This window comes from Scyliorhinus torazame, chromosome 6, assembly GCF_047496885.1.
Source record: "Scyliorhinus torazame isolate Kashiwa2021f chromosome 6, sScyTor2.1, whole genome shotgun sequence".
In the NCBI taxonomy this organism is placed as follows: Eukaryota; Metazoa; Chordata; class Chondrichthyes; order Carcharhiniformes; family Scyliorhinidae; genus Scyliorhinus; species Scyliorhinus torazame.
This window is the reverse complement of record NC_092712.1, coordinates 314181123-314199580: the sequence shown is the minus strand read 5'-3', so window position 1 is coordinate 314199580 and position 18458 is coordinate 314181123. Positions and strand designations below refer to the sequence as shown.

General features: G+C 49.9%; 1 protein-coding gene across 1 annotated transcript in view; it reads left to right on the top strand.

Moving 5' to 3' along the window:
- nek11 (NIMA-related kinase 11) overlaps positions 1-18458 on the top strand; it is a 476774-nt gene that overhangs the window by 358249 nt on the left and 100067 nt on the right. The gene's annotated exons all lie outside the window — the stretch shown is intronic.

The following is an 18458-nucleotide window of genomic DNA, read 5'->3' as shown; positions in this document are numbered from 1 at the left end:
ATGCTCTGCATGATCATTATCAAACATGAAGATGGTGATTTTATACAAGGGAATGAAGTTTCTTTACAAAGAGAGCTTTGTCAAAGAGTCTACCTAAACTCGAAAGGTTCGCTCCCTTCTCTCTCCGCAGATGCCATCAGACCCGCTGGGATTGTCCAGTATTTTCTGTTGCAGTTTCTTTACTCTGCTTGACCAGTGCTTCCAAGTCACTAATGTTAAGGAGAGTGAAACTTTTTTCCAAATTTGAATCCAAAATTAGCTGCAAGTGTGAAATACTGATTTTGTGCATCTCTACAAAAATTGCTCTCTGTTTTTCCATTGATGTATTTTATGAAATTGTAATCGATTTATAAGAGGCTTTAAGGTTAATTATATACATATATATATATACATACATATATACAATATGTACATTTTTCAGCTTTCCTTATCTTTTTGTGGGTCTGTGATGAAAGAATGTCTTTTAGCAGAAACCATCACCTTGGGGGTGATTTGACGGAAACATTTCTGAGTGACATTTTGGGTGCGACTGTCGCGGTGTTTCTCCACGGTCACATTGGCGAGACCGCAGCCCGTATTTAACGGCACTGAGTGCCGAAAAAGAGCTCCCACGCGCCTCTCGCTATTACTGGCTGACTCGCCGTCTGATTCGCTCAACTCGCGTCCTGCCGCTAACAAGCGGTTTTAAACGCTTCCTCACCACTCACTCCCAGTCAACACACAAGCATGGAAACGCGCAGACCTGCTCCTTGCTTTGGGGATGCTGACCTGGGCAGGCTTCTGGAAGCCTTCGATGCGAGGTGGGACACCCTGTTCCCCCGAGGGGGTCGGAGGGCCAGCAGTGGCAGCGGCTGTCAGTGCGGGCAGGAGGACCAGCGTCCAATGTCGGAAGAAGACCATTGACCTCCACCGAGCTGCCAGTTACACGCAGCACTCACCACACCAGCAACAAAAGTATCAGCAATCTGCAAATGCATTTCTTCAACAGCGTCAACATCTGGACCATTTGGATTAATGTCGCGCACCAGGTCCCGCAGCATCTTCTTGCTTCAAACTGGATTACCTTCTGGACCCACACATCCCCCTGAACTCGATGTTCCAGAGCCCAGGGATCTTAGAAACAATTATCCTTCTTTCCGGCCACAGAAAAGTAAGGAATCAGCAACAGCAGCCTCCAGGCATCTGCAGCCACCAGCAGGAGCAAGCAGCAAACACAACCTACGGCTGTGAAGTTCTCTCACAACTCACAAGGCCAATTCCTCATTAGCAATAGCTTTCAGCTGTGCAGCTAGAGGCTGCTGATAGTCAAAGGGAGTTAAAGTGACTTTCAGCATATAACCAAGAACAGGACTCTGTCCTGGAGGTGATTGGTTGGACAGACAGGCAGCAGCTGTAGTTACCCCTGTTATGGGCATCCACAATACTTAAAGATGGCTTGAAGGCCTCACAGTCGAAAATCCACCACCCTCCCCTGGCTCAGGGGCGACCCCTGACCTGGAAGGCTTTAGCTCCTCACCAAGCCCAGCCTCCCTGAGGGGTTGGACCCTCGAGCACTGGGGGAGCAGCTCCAGTGCCCTTGAGCTGCATGCCCGAGAATGGAAATGGCTCCTCACCTCCTCAGGTCCCCTCGGCAGCCATCGCGCCAGCTTCACGTTTCCAAAAGGAGTAATAAACAACGCCCGTGTGGTTTCTCATTGGGGAGCATGTTAATTCCTGGGAGGCTGTTACATTCGACTTCAATCTCGCTAATGAGATGCAAATTAATGCAAATTTGGGTTAATGACATGCTCACCATATTTGGGCGAGATCCAGGATTCGCAACCGGGATGGGGCCAGTTAGATGGCAAACTGATTCGTGCCTGGCAAGAAACTCGATTCTGGCCTGTCCAGCTATTTAACCGGCGCCCCCAGATCTGCGCCGGGCGCAAAGCAGTGATTAAATAGCGCCACTTGTATTTATATACCTCCACTAATGTAGTCATTTACCCCAAGGCACTTTACAGGAGAACAGTCAAACTAAAATACTCAGTGGCCTGCGCAAGGAGATGTGAGGATTAGTCACCAATCATTTGGTCAGAGAGATGGGTTATAAAGAATACCTTAAAGAAAGTGAGAGAGGCAGAAAGGTTTAGGGAGGAAATTCCAGAGCGAAAGGATAAGGCAGCTGAAGGCATTGCTGCTAAAGGTGGGCTGTGTAAAATTGGGGATACACATTGGAGAGTGCAGAGATCATGGAGGGTCACAGGGCTGGAGGAGGTGAACAGGAGGCAGGATAGAAATTTAAAGATGGAGAAGTAAATGGAGACGATTTTTTTCATCAGAATCGGTCACTGGCAAAATGATGGAACTGAACTTAAAGAGCAAATTTGAGGATTGCTGATAAAGAAATCTGCCCTATGCCTCCTATGCAGTTTGGTAAGAATTGAGTCAATGAAAGGAATGAGGATTAGAGTGAGGAGAGGTATAATGAATCGAGTGTCTCAGAGATCAGCCCTGGCTCCTAGTCTAGATCACCAATTTGGGTTCAGAAACACAACAAAAGTTGGGATTGGAAAGCGACAGTAGACTGTGATCCAATAGCTGTGGAGTTACAGAAATAAAAAGACAAAACTTGCAGCTGGGCATGGCTATGGAAATTGAAATTCAGCACAGAAGCACAGCTGGCTTTACACTTCGGAAGGAACGAATTGGAGGCGTAGAAACTGCAACAAGAGACTGAAAGAGATCGAGGACTGGTAGTGGACTGAGCAGAAACCATGTCCAGTTCTCGCAGAAGAGCATTCAACAGAACAAAGAGGACTTCACGATCTATTACCAGACCAGGATCAATCTGAGTCAATCAATCTGGTTAAGAGGTGACTTAATTGAGGCATACTTGATCAGAGGATTAGATAGGGTGGGCAGTGAGAGCCTTTTTCCTCGGATGGTGATGTCTAGCACGAGGGGACATAGCTTTAAACTGAGGGGTGATAGATATAGGACAGATGTCAGAGGTAGGTTCTTTACTCAGAGAGTAGTAGGGGCGTGGAATGCCCTGCCTGCAACAGTCGTGGACTCGCCAAAATTAAGGGCATTTAAATGGTCATTGGATAAACATATGGATGATAAAGGAATAGTGTAGATGGGCTTTAGATTGGTTTCACAGGTCGGCGCAACATCGAGGGCCGAAGGGCCTGTACTGCGCTGTAATGTCCTAATGTTCTATGTTCTAATGAGGGCAGTGCAGAGTTTGAGTCAGAACACGCATTGAGATTGCATTCAATTCTGATCATTAAGGGTCCTAGAACAAACATTAAAGCTGTCAAACCAGTGCAGGGAAAGGTCGTGTCGGGTGGCCTTCCCTTCAGAGGACAGAGTTACAATGATAGGTTAGGAAATTCTTCAGCTGTGAAATGAGGGGGTACCTTTGTAGCCTGCGTAAGGGGAATAGAAAAACTTAACAATGAGCTTAACTTAACAAGGGAATACTCAATAAATGGGGAGGATATAGGGAGGGCTGGAGGAAGTGAGAGAGTGCATGTCCACAGGTGTCTGAAGTGGCCGGCAGATCGCGTCCTTTGTGTTTATAAGGTTGTAAAGAAGGCTTATGGAATGCTTTCCTTTATTGGGCGAGGTATTGAATACAAAAGCTGGGATGTAATGATGGAGCTGTATAAAACATTGGTTAGGCCACAGCTGGAGTATTGTGTACAGTTCTGGTCACCACATTACAGGAAGCAGACAATTGCTTTGGAGAGAGTTCAAAGGCGATTTTCAAGAATGTTGCCAGGGCTGGAAAATTGCAGCTATGAGAAAAGATTGGATAGGCTAGGGTGTTATTGGGGATGGGGGATTGCACGGCTGATGAAGCCGATCCTGGAGCCTCTAGATGGACGCCAGGTCCGGGACATCTTTTAACGGGGCTATGCTGTGGCACATCAACAGGCACACGGTCCCTGACAGGAGGGTAGGTCCATTCAAGTGGCAAGGGAACCTTCGATGAGTGGGGATCTGCCCAGTGCTGCAGCCTCTATCTGCATCGCAGCCGTTGATGTTGTACGAGTATCTTCAGCCTGATTCGGCGTTGATGACTTGTTTTGGGTTCCGCTTTGCCTGGTTCCTCCCCTCTGACCTTACCACCATGGGTCACCCTGCCAGGAGCTTACGATTCCCAACAGCGCTGCTCTCGGGACCTACGGAATGTTGAAGCCTCTCCACCACGGCAAGGTGGCAATCCAAGGGAAGACAGAATGTCAGAATAGCGGAAAGGACAAATGTTCCTACCAATGGGGGAAAGTCATAAATCTCCATGGAAGGAGGCAACTTTGTGCTTCAGCTTGTCCCATGTTCCACGGGGTCGCCACGAAGCCATTCAACCAACCATCATTTGTTTGATTTGGCAGAGGGTTTTACATCCAGGCCCCCGTCCTGCCACAAGCCCTCTCTGGCCCGACCCACTGCCTGAATTCTTTCCAAGGCAGCAGGTCCTGGAGGGAGACGCGAACCTGGGGCCTACCGGCTTGTGAAGAGGAACGCTCCCCATTGAGCCAATCCGGCAACCCCAGGGCTGGCTTCGCTGCCCTTCCCTCTGTAAATATCTAAAAGGCTGACTGATGCAACAGCTTCTGGGGATAATTTATTTCGGATGCACGGAATACACCCCCTACCGCCTGCCACAATCGTTTGCTGCAAAACTATCATTCATCATTCACATGGTGGGTGACCCAACCCCGATTATTGCACTCCTCAACTAAAAGAACGAGTTGCAAAAAATATATTTTTTAATAATCTGTTTGACAAATAGGTCAAGTGAATGTGTCTCTATATTGCAATCCCCGCAGATGACCTTAAAAAAAATTGTTTTAGGGGATTTAACAGTTGAGCAGTGAAACCAGTGTGTACCCGATCATTTGTACACAGGACACTGGGATTAAATGTGGGTACGCGTTGCCTCTTTATACGAGTGTAAAATGTGTGCAAAGCGTACCCCGTCAACCGTGCCCCCAATGCCCCCTTTATTAGACAACCTGTACACACAATGAGTATTTCCAGCATTTTCTTTTCATATTTCCAGGATCCGGTGTGTTTGAAACAAAATAGCATTAACAAAATAATAAATTATCAAAGCAAAATAATGTTGCATCAGCAGACCTGAAATAAAATATAAACAAGAGCGAAGGAGAAGGGGAAAAAAACAAGGGGAAGAAACAAAATGGCCGACAAAGCAGTCGACGGGAAAACCAGAGATTGTTAACTGGCTAAAGCGATATCAACACGAGGCAAGAGGAAGAGCCCTAATTACGTAAGTGAGGCACAATTAAGAAGGAGGAGCAGGAAGGGAGGGGAGGGATGGAGAAGAGGGCGGTGAAAGCAAGTCAGGAGTGGAAATAGAAGCTGACTGAGCATTGGAAAACGGGGGCAAACATTCGGCTCCTCGAGCCTGTTTCGCCATTCAATGAGGTCATAGCTGATCTCTGGGGCGAAATTCTCCCCCAACGGCGGGATGTCCGCCGACTGGCGCCAAATTCGGCGCCAATCAGACGGGCATCGCGCCGGCCCAAAGGTGCGGAATGCTCCGCATCTTTGGCGGCCTAGCCCCAACATTGAGGGGCTAGGCCGACGCCGGAGGGATTTCCGCCCCGCCAGCTGGCACGGAAATGCGGCGCATGCGCGGGAGCGTCAGCGGCCGCTGTCAGTTTCCCGGCGCATGTGCGGGAGCGTCAGCGGCCGCTGTCAGTTTCCCGCGCATGCGCAGTGGGGAGAGTCTCTTCCGCCTCCGCCATGGTGGAGGCCGTAGCGGAGGCGGAAGGGAAAGAGTGCCCCCACGGCACAGGCCCGCCCGCGGATCGGTGGGCCCCGATCGCGGGCCAGGCCACTGTGGGGGCACCCCCCGGGGTCAGATCACCCCGCGCCCCCCCCCCCAGGACCCCGGAGCCTGCCCACGCCGCCTGGTCCCGCCGGTAAATACCAGGTTTGATTTACGCCGGCGGGACAGGCAATTTCTGGGCGGGACTTCGGCCCATCCGGGCCGGAGAATCCAGCGGGGGGTCCCGCAAACCGGCGCGGCCCGATTCCCGCCCCCGCCCAATCTCCGGTACCGGAGACTTCGGCGGGGACGGGGGCGGGATTCACGGCGGCCAACGGCCATTCTCCGACCCAGCGGGGGGTCGGAGAATGACGCCCCTGATCTCTCTCTCTATGTATACCCTGCAGCTGAGGAAAAGTCTAGACCAGTCCAAGGGTACAGACTCCCCCACGTTGTCCATTTTAAATTCTTCCCACACCTTTTTAAGTATCATCCTGCACAAATCCCAGAAACAAAAAGAATCGAGTCTGAATAAACCACTTATCCCGAAGCTCTGACACATCTCCCTCCTTCTCAGAAACACAGACAGGCCACATCACTTGTAACCGCCCAGCCATTGAGCACTGAATTAACATTTGCAGTTATTAAAGTTGGCATTCAGACCTAAAGGCTGCCAAGATCCCGAATGGAAGTGTGTCCTGAGCTCTGTAGGGCTCTTTTGGAAAATGTCGAAGGCCAAAGGCAGAGGGGTCGGAGTAGAATGATACAAAACAGAGGTGCTTGGCAAAGGGGCCACCTGATGTACATTTGCCCTTCCCAGGGCCAGAGGCTTTGGACCTGGGGGTACTGATGAAAGGTTCTGGGAGGTCTAGGGAAGTGCGGTGGGGCGGTTGTCGTTCGCCTGGAACTCTACACTGGCGACGAGGAAGCGATTGGCCGGGCCGACCATGGTCCTGACTCCACATGGATTTCACGGGACCTTTTCAAGGAGCCATGTATTTACTTATCGTGGATGTCGATTTGAAGTGGACGGGTGTCCACGACGACCTCGCGAGCCACTGCGGAGAGGCTCTGATAGACCTTCAGTGTCCACGGGCTTCCCTTTGTGTTAGTGCCGGACAACGGCACAGCTTTTACGAGTGCGGAGCTCGAGGATTTTCTGAAGCAAAGCGCGATCCGCCATGTACCTCGCTCCCGTCATCCAACAAATTGACCAAACAGGCAGTGCAGACATTAAAGCTGGGCATGCAAAAACAGACCTCCAATTCCCCAGAGAACCATCTGGACCATTTCCTTTTCTGTTACCGACCCACGCCACTGCTGGGGTGACACCCTTGGGGTTGTTCATGGGTCGTTGTCTGACAACGCGGGTGAGCCTTGTCCTGCCAGGCATTGGGGGAAAGGTCCGTGACCGGCAGGAACACTGCGAAACCCGGTGACTCAGACCCATCTGGGAATGTTTAGCGGGCGTCGCAGTCAACATCGCAATTTCGCCAACGGGGCGTTGAGGATTCCAGAGACATACTAAAGTGATCAGGGCCAGTCTCGTATTCCATACAAATACAGGGAAAAGAATCGAACACACGTGGATCACCTCCACAGCCGAGCCTTACAGGCCCTGGAGGACAGATCAAAGCACCCGAGACCGGTGATACCCCTTCCTCCAGAGCAGCCACCTGTGATACCCAATCAGGTGAATGAACCCCCGACTTGGAAATGCCGGATGTTGACTCATCTGACCCAGAAACGGACATGGAGACTTCACCAAAATCAGCCGAAACGTATCTGGTGACGGCCGCTGGGCCACGCATGGTGGAACCACCCAGGCGTTCGGCCCGCAAACGTCGCACCCTGATTCATTACACCCCTACCGGCAACACGGTAGCACAAGTGGCTAGCACTGTGGCTTCACAGCACCAGGGTCCCGGGTTCGATTCCCCACTGGGTCACTGTCTGTGCGGAGTCTGCACGTTCTCCCCGTGTCTGCGTGGGTTTCCTCCGGGTGCTCCGGTTTCCTCCCACTGTCCAAAGACGTGCAGGTTAGGTGGATTGGCCGTGATAAATTACCCTTAGTGTCCAAAAAGATTAGGAGGGGTTATTGAGTTACGGGGATAGGGTGGAAATGAGGGCTTAAGTGGGTCGCTGCAGACTCGATGGGCCGAATGGCCTCCTTCTGCACTGTATGTTCTACGTTCTCCGGGACCAGAACAGCGGAGGTTAGAGAGAAACAGCCCCGAGCAAAGTGGGCGAAGGATCTCCCTCCTCCTGCCATTGAGACGGAAGACGTGTCGGACTTGGATAGGGGTGGGGGGTCTGGGGGTTATAACCCGACCGGACGCCACGGGGTCAGCAACATCAGAGTCACCTGAGTACGATCTCCTGAGATGAGGGGGCAGAGCTACACCCATATGACAAGGGCCTCATGGGACATAAATACCTTGGCAGGGCGTGGGAAACCCTTCGGGGGAGTAGGAGTTGTATTGTAGTAGATAAAATAAATTTGATTTTTCTTACAGTCATCTCTTCCGTGTTGTCGCTCATCTGGAACTTTACAAATGCCAAACTCAATTAAGCTTCACCTCAGTCGTCCAAATTGAGGCCAAGGCTCCCAATGCAGGAATAGGCCTCCTTGCAAAACTTTCCATAAATATACGAATAGGAATTTGCATTTCATTTGGAATTGATCCTTTTTTTATGTGTTGTGTTCTTTAACTGACTGGTGGATATTCAATCATGGGAGAAAATGAAAATTGTCATTTCCAAAGGTATGAAATTTTGCAGTTTGCCTGTAAATTGATCAGATTACGGGGCGAAATTCTCCCGAAACGGCGCGATGTCCGCCGACTGGCGCCCAAAACGGCGCCAATCAGACGGGCATCGCGCCGCCCCAAAGGTGCAGAATGCTCCGGATCTTTGGGGGCCGAGCCCCAACATTGAGGGGCTAGGCCGACGCCGGAGGAATTTCCGCCCCGCCAGCTGGCGGAAACAGCCTTTGGTGCCCCGCCAGCTGGCGCGGAAATGACATCCCCGGGCGGCGCATGCGCGGGAGCGTCAGCGGCCGCTGTCAGTTTCCCGCGCATGCGCAGTGGAGGGAGTCTCTTCCGCCTCCGCCATGGTGGAGACCGTGGCGGAGGCGGAAGGGAAAGAGTGCCCCCACGGCACAGGCCCGCCCGCGGATCGGTGGGCCCCGATCGCGGGCCAGGCCACCGTGGGGGCACCCCTCGGGGCCAGATCGCCCCGCGCCCCCCCCCCAGGAGCCCGCCCACGCCGCCTTGTCCCGCCGTTCAAAAGGTGGTTTAATCCACGCCGGCGGGACAGGCAATTTATCGGTGGGACTTCGGCCCATCCGGGCCGGAGAATCCAGCGGGGGGGCCCGCCAACCGGCGCGGCCCGATTCCCGCCCCCGCCGAATATTCGGTACCGGAGACTTCGGGAACCAGCGGGGGCGGGATTCACGGCAGCCTCCGGCGATTCTCCAACCCGGCGGGGAGTCGGAGAATGACGCCCACGGGTAGTATTTCTTCCAAAAGTGTTTGAGATTTTAACTGAATAAAAAATGTTGAGGTGTTTACTGTTTATTTTTCTGCTGCTTACATTTTCCTCATCAATGCTCCGCGAATCAAACTGATTTTTAAGTGTTTAATCACATAGAGTTTTGGTTATGATTAAACACAAAGTCCCTCATTGCACCCAGAGAATGTGGCGAGGAAGCTGAAGAGCTTTCATTACCTCAAGACTTGACCAACACACTCCTGGCCGGCCTCCCGACTTCCAGCCCCATAAGCTTGAGCCGCTGCTGCCTGTGTTCTAACTCTCGCATTCACACATCAGTCCCTGTTCACTGCCTCCCATTCCCAGCAACACAATGATTTTGATTGTTTCGCCCCCTTGTACTCAAATCCCTCCCCATGCCTCGCCACCCCCCCGCCAGCCCACCTCTGTAATCCCCTCCGGCCCCACAATGCTCCGAAATATCTGTGCTCCCCCAATTCTGACCTCGAGCATCCCCGATTGTAATCAATCCATGATCGGTGTCATCGGTGTCCGGCAAGCCCTGGAATTCCCTCCCTAAATCTCGCCAACCCTCTTGCCTCCTTTAAGTTGCTGTTTAAATCGTACCTCTCAGACCAATGTCTGTGTGATAAGGCTGCTGTGAAGTGCCCTGGACCAATTGCAATGTTAAGGGAGTTGGGTAAATCCCTGCTGTTGCTGTGTGACACTGGAGTGTAACACATTTGGATGGATGGACTAAAGTGCAAGACTTTTCATTCGACAGACATAGAAATCCCAATAGGGGCAGCATGGTAGCACAGTGGTTAGCACAGTTGCTTCGCAGCTCCAGGGTCCCAGGTTCGATTCCCGGCTTGGGTCACTGTCTGTGCGGAAACTGCACGTTCTCCCCGTGTGTGCGTGGGTTTCCTCCGGGTGCTCCGGTTTCCTCCCACAGTCCAAAGATGTGCAAGTTAGGTGGATTGGCCGTGCTAAATTGCCCTTAGTGTCCAAAAAAGGTTAGATGGGGTTACGGGGATAGGGTGGAGGCGTGGGGTTAGGGTGGAGGTATGGTCTTAGGTAGGGTGCTTTTTCCAAGGGCTGGTGCAGACTCGATGGGCCGAATGGCCTCCTTCTGCACTGTAAATTCTATCATTCTATGAATAAGAGGACACAATAAAAGCTTATAAACGGTGTCGAGTGATGGCAGCGTTCGAAAATGTGCCCCCCAAACTGTTGCCACACAAGAGGACATTGTGCAATTCTGCTCTCGGTAAATTAAGTTGGATTGCTGCACATGACACTGTTCGAAAGAAGCACTGCTTTGGGAGAATAGTTCTCTTTTTAAGCAGGAGGTAATTTTTCTCAATCCTTTTGACTTCTTTCTGAAGAATTTTGCAGCTGCTTAATTAATTCCCAGCTGGTTTCCCGGGCAGACATTTATAATGAAGATAAGTTTAACTCATAAAATCAGCTGTCAAGAGAATAATGTGAAAAAACAAATCATCGTCCATCGAGTATTCGTCACGTTAATTTAACCATAGAATTTTTCATAAATGTTCAGTAAGGTCTCGAATGTGTGAGATTGGGATAGGGATTCCTATCACCTCATTTTAGCTTAATCTCGGTTCCTTAATAATCGTTTCAGCACCCAACCACGCTCTTTATCCTCTCTGTTAATTGTGATTCATTCAGACCCTTGAGCTTTGTTCTGCTATGAAGTGCGATCGTGGTTGACTGCGTCTCAAGACCATCCAGAAATCCTGGTTCTGTAACTGCAGTGCACATGATGGGCCGAATGGCCTCCTTCTGGGCCGTAATGATTCTCTGGCCCTAACCCTCAATGTCCTTGCCGGGCAGGTATCGTGGCCGGGATTCTGCGTTGAGACCGGAGAATTTCGCCGCCGTGAATGGACGGAGGGCGTGATCTAACAGAAAGGTTTCTCCGTGTCATTTGTGGCGGGTTTTACTGGGAGTTTCCCACCAGCTCTGCCACCGCTATAGAACCACACTCAGTCACTTTTTCGGGCGCTGGGGAGTTTCTCACAAATTTAGCCCACACCTGGGGCCCGATCTAACCAAATGGGAACAGAGTCCCAGAGCGAGCGTGTTATTCCCCAATGTTCCCCGACGCTCGCAGCAGCGAGAGACACACCCCTATCTAACGTGACTCCGGTTAGGTATGGGGCCCCAGTGGGGAATGCGGGGCCGCACTTAGTCCCGTTTCCTGCACTCAGGAGCACTCAGTGCAGGGAGATATCTCTCAAGCCCCCAACGCGGCCCCCGAACCTCCGCCAAAGCCCCATCTCAACTATAAGGGGGTTCTCGGTCCACCCGCATCCCACCTCATGTGCACACAGCACTCCTGGGCCCAATTCCCATCAGTAAATAAATGTAAGCTTGGCACTGCCAGCCTGGCACCCAGAAGTTAGATCTCGGGAGGCACAGCGAGCCGGGCAGATCCCGGGAGCGGGGTCTCCCAGCAGCTACCGGCCACATTACGCAGCAGTGCGCTGACGTTCAGGCACAACATGGCAGGGAGACCTGTTCATCAGAGATCGGGCCGCCATTTTGAAGGGGTCAAGCCTGAGTGTCACCCACACCCCCACCCAAAGGCAATGTCATCCCCCACACACATGAGGATTACCCCACCCCCCCCAATGCAGACAGCCTGCTACGGAGTCCATGAGGGCCCCCCTCTTCAGACCCCCACCCTTCACCCCCAGCAACTTCCCAGAGACCTCTACATAACTGCTGTGCACCCCCCCAACCCTTCATAACCCCCCTCCGCCCTCCTTACATGGGCATGGCCCCCATCAGGCCCTGACCCTTGGCAGTGTCACCCTGGCACCTGGGCACCCTGGCACTGGCACCCTGGGAGTGCTCCTGCTGGCTTTGCAGTGGCACCCTGGTACATTGGCAGTCCTAGGGTGGCAGTGCCAAGGTGCCAACCAGGCGGTGCCAAGGTGCCCGCGTTCCAGGGGAGAGCCGGGGCGGGGGGGGGGGCCACCCTTCCCTATCCATGACCACCCAGAGGCCATCGATGGTCTGGGAGAACCTGTGGGTGCCGTTCTAACTGGTCCATGTTTGTGTGGACCAGTACTGAATGGCACCCGGCTGAACCCTCTCTGGGGACGTCGGTAGATCGCGGGTAAGTACAATTAAGTAGGTTTAAAACCCACTGAAGCGTGCGCTGCCTGGTCCCACCCATCTGATCGCGCCGCCTCATGGGACTTGGGTAGATTCCCTGGCAGCCGGGAAGTCTGTGGGAGGCCTCAAGCGCATCCACTGGCCATGTCACGCTCTCCGTCGGCACGACGTGGCCAGTGGATCATACCCAGAGATACCTATCCTTTGTGTTACTCTTGTTTTAAGGCTGCGACTATAATTCCCAGGATGACAAACCACAGCACATTAGAAATGCAGTGTGAAATGTAATTAGCAGGAACCATTATCCATTATTCCTAGACATCCTTTAATCAACTTCACAAAGCATTATGCACACGGGAGGATTGGGTACGAATTAAAGGAGTTGTAATTATAGGAACAGCTCCAGTGCAAACATTGCACATCACAACCATTTGATGGAAAAGTTTTTGATCAAACACAGGAGCCACAGGCATTCCATTCCACTAGAGACAGACATTTTGGCTACTTGTAGCCTGAGGGACATCATTCAGCAAGCTTGGAGCAAGGTGAAGAGGCAGGCCCACCATGAATGACCATAGCCAGTACAGGGATTCAACCTGCGCTGTTTTTGCCATTCTGCAACACCGCAAGGGGGGGCGACTTTGGCCGGGGGTCAGGGCCTGGGAATTCCGCACCAGCTGTCCAGCCCCCGGAATGCCCCTACAGGCACAGAGGAACAGCCGTGTGTCATTCACTCCCTCGAGCATATTGCACCATTCCGTGAAGCTCAAGCTGATCAGCATGTTAACTCTGTAGCCTTTTGAAACCTTGTCCAGTAAAACTCTGCTGGTCTCAGATTTATGGCTGCATTCATTGAAGGACCAACTGTGTGGCTGAGATGTTAATCCTGTTCTCCAATTTCTACTGGACTCTGCCTGTTTTTCATTTAGGATTTCCTTTATTAATGTCCTGTCATCAGTTTATCTCTTCTAATATTTATCATTTGTTGAGCTACATCGAATACAGATGGAGTCGCGCAATCCATCCATCTGAAAGCAGCTGGTGTTGGGAAACGGGACATTCTTGAAATGGCACGCTGCTTTGGCTTTTGTTTTAGGCTCAGGGCCTGTATCATCCTTCTGCTCAGCATTTTCCCGGTCCCCTTCCTTCACTCCTGCTGTGGAGCAGAATCGTTGCCCCCAGTCTTCCCAAGGGGAAGCCTTTTTCTCAGGCTTTCCTCGTTCCCGGCGCATCTCCACCAGGCGCCGATCAAACGTGGGTGAGTGGATGGCGGACGGGCGACAGAAGCGGGCGACCGGTGGCTCCACCAGTTTCAGCGTCACTACCGCCATCTACTGGGGATGGTGGCCGGGACTGATCCTTTGCTTGTAGTTTGGCGCTTCTGGGGCCCTGGGGCATTTGACGGAAGTGTGCGATTTCAGGCTAACCTGGATCCTGGTCTCTTTATTATTAAAAAAAAAATTTCGAGTACCCAATTCATTTTTTTCCAATTAAGGGGAAATTTAGCGTGGCCAATCCACCTACCCTGCACATTTTTGGGTTGTGGGGGTGAAACCCACGCAAGCACGGGGAGAATGTGCAAACTCCACATTGACAGTGACCCAGAGCCGGGATCGAACCTGGGACCTCGGCACCATGAAGCAGCAGCGCTAACCCACTGCCCCACCGTGCTGCCCGTCTCTTTATCATTTACTTATTTATTTTATTTATTATTATTTACTTCCACGTCTTTATTACAATCAGGCGGTGGAATTTTAAATATTTTTTGCACAGAGAGCCCCCCGAGGTGAGGAAACTGGCATGAAGAAGCTCACTTGTGCCGGTCTTGATTTTGTTTTTGTACTCACGTCCTGCAGTGGGATTTGAACCCAGAAACTTGTGATTTTGAGGCAAGAGTGCTGAGAACTGAGCCACAGCAATTTTGAATCTCGCCATCGTCATTATTTAAATCTGGGAGGGGGTGGGTGCAGTGGGCGATGCCAGCATTGTGGGTGGAGCCAGATTGATGGCCGGGTCCAGCTTCACGATGGGCGTTTTTTAAACACGTGTTAAAGACGGTGGAAACGCATTCTCCCACTCGCACCCCCACGAAGGTCATTGTGACATTATACAAATGTACAAAATGTGAAGAGTTAATGTTATGTTAAGCCTAGCCCCTAGAGGGAGCTAAGGAACAATACTATAAATTGCACTGGCTCTTAAGTTAAGGGGAGGAGATTAGACTGGAGTTGACGAAGATAAGATTCATAGTGTACTGCAGAGTTAGTTAAGATATAATAGTTAGAATTAGTAGATAGAGATAGTGTTAGTGAGTGTAGTTTAATTTCTACATGTATGTTTGCTATTCAGAATAAGTGTCGAACTCAAATTTAGTAGTGTTAATAAAATTAGTTTAGTTCTTCAAAAGAGCTTTGTGTATCTTTGTGATCCATCCTGGAAACCCCTCACAAAGAGCACCACAGCCATGACACTCGATCCTTTTAGTCTTTTGTCTGAGGAATTTTTCAGCTGCTTAATTATTTCCCAACTGGTTTCCTGGTCAGATGTCGCTAATGAAGATAAGTTTAGCTCACGAAAACAGCTGTCATGAGAAGGAAGTCAAGAATAAAAATGACCATCCATCGAGTATTCTCCAGGTTAATTTGAGCATAATATTCTTCCTAACTTGAGTATGTACAGTGGGGAGGTATGGAGGAGCAGTGTGAGTGCTGTTGGCAGCTCACTTCAGCTGACTGCCCTTTGATTTAGCTTCACATAATAAGTCTGAGTTTATTAATATGTATTTTCAGGCTACAGTGCACAAGACATTTCGCCATTAACCATAGAGATAGAGGAACCAGTGCTCACCATTTTCTGCAGCCCGTGCTGCACTTAGATGCTCAATTTGATTGAATTCAGCAAAACAGTCGCAAACGATCGTGAAGCACAATTTACACTTAACCTAAGTTTGGGTTACTGCCATCTTTTGCATTGGTGCAGCAAATTCCGACCAATGGATAATAATAGCACAAAATCACGGGAAATCTCGCCCAGAGTATGCTCACTATTAACGTCAACAGGGATGAGGTACCAAATGCACGTTAACCTCCTTTCAAGTTGACCTAGCTGAAGAAACAAAGGTCACATTTTCTTTGTTTTATCTGAACGTGTATGCTTGTATGTCTTACAAATAAATAAAAGGGTTTAATAAAAATGCGAAGGTGATGGAGTGTTTGCACAAGACAGGACCATTGCATGCAGGTTCTGAATTTTAAATAACGGCCATTCAATAATGTTGAGAAGAAAGGCATGTTGTCGAAGCTTTTCATCTGGCACTCATCAGGACAAACACAAGAATGCCAAATTTCAAACAGTCACAACAGTTCTCTGCAAACAAAAGGAATATGTTCAAAACATTTGCCTTTTTTAAAAATTACCTCGGAGCTTGAAGAGCCTATAGTTCCCTGTTGCTTTGTCCATGCCAAAGCCTCAGCCAATCAGAGTCAACTTGCCAATCAATCATCACCCGTTTCTCCTGGAATATAAATTGTTGCAATCGTTTGAATTTCACCAGTCGTGCCTTTCTCCTGATGAGTGACAGGTGAAAAGCTTCAGCAACATGTCTCTGTGGCAAGATTCAAGTTCTGTACCGCCCAGTGACAGTTTAATAGCCATACAAACACAATTCATTCACATGTTTTGTGCTTCTGGTCTAAGGCAAAGAAAGCCATTTTAAACTAAGGAAAGTCTAGAGAAGGAAAATAGTTACAATAAAACTCATATTAGAAAAGAACCGAGCATACGGAGTGTAGATATAAACTGACTTGGCTTAATCAGTAGCAAATCAAAAACGTCTTATAATTAGAAGGTTTGGGAATTCAATCTACGTGACTCTTGCTAGTATATAGCTGAAAGAGTACTGTGTACTGCCTGAGGTGGAGTCTTTTGAGTGCGATGTTGAACAGAGGCCCTGTCTACTTGTTCAGATGGATGCAGAAGACCCTGTGGCAATTTTAGAATAAGAGAATAGATCTTCTGGTGCCTTAACCATTTAACCCTCAGCCAACTCTATCAAAACCAGTTTAACTGGTCAGCCACCACATTTGCACGGTGGCAGAGTGGTTAGCACTGCCGCCTCACAAAGCCAGGGACCCGAGTTCGATTCGGACCTCGGGGGACTGTCCGTGTGGCGTCTGCACGTTCCACCCGTGCCTGCGTGGGTTTCCTCCGGGTGCTCCGCTTTCCTCCCGCAGTCTAAAGATGTGCAGGTTAGGTGGATTGGACATGCTAAATTGGCCCTAGGTGGAGTTATGGGGATGGTGTGGGGTTTGGGCCTAGGTAGGGTCCTCTTTCAGAGGGTTGGTGTAAACTCGATGGGCCGAATGGCCTCCTCCTTCCTCGCCGTAGGGATTCTATGATTTACTGCCAGTGCGATCTTGCTGTGCACAAATTGGCTGCACCTCAAAAGCAATTAAGTATTGATTATTAGACACTATTTAAGTACAAGCTCTGCATTCACTCTACAAACTCCCATAAACAACTTTTTAATATTATGAGAACATCACCACATCAAATTAATATAACCGAAAGGGAAAATGAAACCTTGTTTGGTCCTCAGAGTATAATCCCCAGAATCTCGGGATCCAAACATCCTGTAGCGGTGAAGCTGCCTGTTGGAGTCATAGTCCAGCTTTAACAAGGTTTTAATGAACCTCCAGATCTTAGCAAACTCAACAATTTTTTTAAAATTCTAAGACAACGTGGAAATAAACATAAGTGAGGCGGCATTTTGTCGATAGATGGAATGTTACTCCCATTGGAAAATGTTTCGTTTGGATTCTGTGGACTGACCAAAACTGAGTAAAGTTCGTGGACATTCATCTCAAAGCCTTTTGATCAAACTGTTATGGTTAAAAACAGCCACTCGGAACCGTGAGCTCTTGAGTAAGTAAGGACTTTGGAGTGGATTCTCCGTTGCGAGCCTGCCCTCGCTACCACTGTTAGTGAGGACGGAGATTGAGGCTCCGTCAAATCTCCCATTCAATGCCAGAGATCCTGCCGCCATGGACAGATGGAGAATCCCACCCTTTATTTTACAAGCAGATGCTGAAGAGGACCACAGTCTTCTATGGCGCCTCTCCCAAGGATACAGGGTTTGTAACACATATTTAGAGTTGAGACGGGATTCTCCGCCGGCGGATGCTCCGTTTAGCCGGCAGCCCGGGGGGGGGGGGGTGTTTCCCAACGGCGTGGGGCTGCCCCACAATGGGAAACCCCATTGACCAACCGGCGTAACGGAGCATCCCGCCGGCGGGGTGAAACAGAAATGTGGCGGGGCGGGACGGAGAATCCAACCCCAGATCTTCTTACTTTTCATTCTGATGTTTCTCATTAATTTCTTACCTAACCCACACCTCTATAAGCAGATGTTCCCATTATCTCTCTCACCTCTCGACTTTAGGTATGGCCTTCCGTTCCTGCTCATCTCCTTCTTGTCCTGTTCAGCAATGCATGTGTATGAAACCTGTAATTGGTACAGTTGCTGGGCTCGCTGCCTCCGGAACTGTCCTTGGCCAAGGATCCCAACATGTCTATGGTATTGGCTAAAATTCCCATCATGCCTATGATCATAGATCATAGAATTTACAGTGCAGAAGGAGGCCATTATGCCCATCGAGTCTGCACCGGCTCTTGGAAAGAGCACCCTACCCAAGGTCAACACCTCCACCCTATCCCCATAACCCAGTAACCCCACCCAATACTAAGGGCAATTTTGGACACTAAGGGCAATTTATCATGGCCAATCCACCTAACCTGCACATCTATGGTATTGGCTAAAATTCCCATCATGCCTATAGTATTGGCAAAAATTCCCATCATGCCTATAGTATTGGCTAAAATTCCCATCATGCCTATAGTATTGGCAAAAATTCCCATCATGCCTATAGTATTGGCTAAAATTCCCATCATGACTATAGTATTGGCAAAAATTCCCATCATGCCTAGTAAGACCTCTCATCACTATATATGTTAGGCCTGAGTTTAGGAGGAACTT